This window comes from Cynara cardunculus (genome assembly GCF_001531365.2).
Source record: "Cynara cardunculus var. scolymus isolate 2C chromosome LG 6, CcrdV1, whole genome shotgun sequence".
NCBI classification, from domain to species: Eukaryota; Viridiplantae; Streptophyta; class Magnoliopsida; order Asterales; family Asteraceae; genus Cynara; species Cynara cardunculus.
This window is the reverse complement of record NC_037533.1, coordinates 10,448,161-10,449,420: the sequence shown is the minus strand read 5'-3', so window position 1 is coordinate 10,449,420 and position 1,260 is coordinate 10,448,161.

Here is a 1,260-nt window from a genome sequence, read left to right as displayed (position 1 = left end):
TTAATATATGAGTTATATGTGAACCTAAAGAAAAGATGGAATATGATTGGTTGAGCTTGGTTAACAAAGTTAACACAAAAATCTTGGTTAGTATTTGAACCAAGCTCTCTCTCTCTCTCTCTCTCTCTCTCTATATATATATATATGTATATGTATATAGGGAAAGATTCATTTGATAAGTGATAAATATTTGAGAAGTAAAAAAGTGATCCTAACCCTTCATCTGGTCAACATCTGCGGCTTTGACTGTGAAACACCGGATAATTCTCGTGCATGGGTATGTCGAAGATGGAGAGGTAGTTTTATAACTTTTACAAATAGACAACAACCGGTTCATATGTGAACTCATGTCTTTCACATATAAACTATATGTTCATATGTGAACCCGTTAATTAGTTCACATGTGAACTATTTATCTTATTCATATATGAACCAACAGGTTCATATGTGAATCAGTCAATTAATTCATATGTGAATCACACGGGTTCATATGTGAAACTGGTTTATTAGTTCATATGTGAATTAATTAATTAGTTCATATGTAATCACAGAGGTTTATATGTGAATCAGTTAAAATGGTTCATATATGAATTACACGGGTTCACATATGAACATTAGTTCATATGTGATCATAGAGAGTTCATATGTGAATCAGTTAAAATAGTTCATATGTGAATTACACGGGTTCATATATGAACATATTATTCTGATATGAATCACATAGGTGAACATATGAATTCATTTGCCGCCTATTTGTAAATGTTACAAAACTACCCTCTTTATTTTTTGTATAGCCGCAAACACAATTATTGATAGTCATAACTTAGGTAGGAACCCAAAATCCTCTAATGTACTAGTAATCACAACTTAGGTCAATAGATGAGCGAAAGAAATAACTATAATATTATATGGTTAATTGAAATGAACAAAACACAAATAAGATTAAATTGTTGAACAAGTCGGTTGTATTGAATGATTGAAGAAAGTTACAGGAACACCAAGAACACGCTTGAGTGTGTGTAAAGGAAAACTCTCAACAATATCTAAATCTCACAAGTATATAGCTAATCTCTCTCTAGCAGCAAGGAGCGTCTTCAAAATATGGCAAKTTTCAGGTTCCTATTTCCTTAGAGGAAATATCCTTTTATAGGTCATTCCCGAAATGGAATCTCCTATAATTTAGGCTATAAAATCTGTCAACGCGTCCAGAATCATCAGCCTCCACGATCCTTGAAAGATGCAACCATTTCTGCACACGTG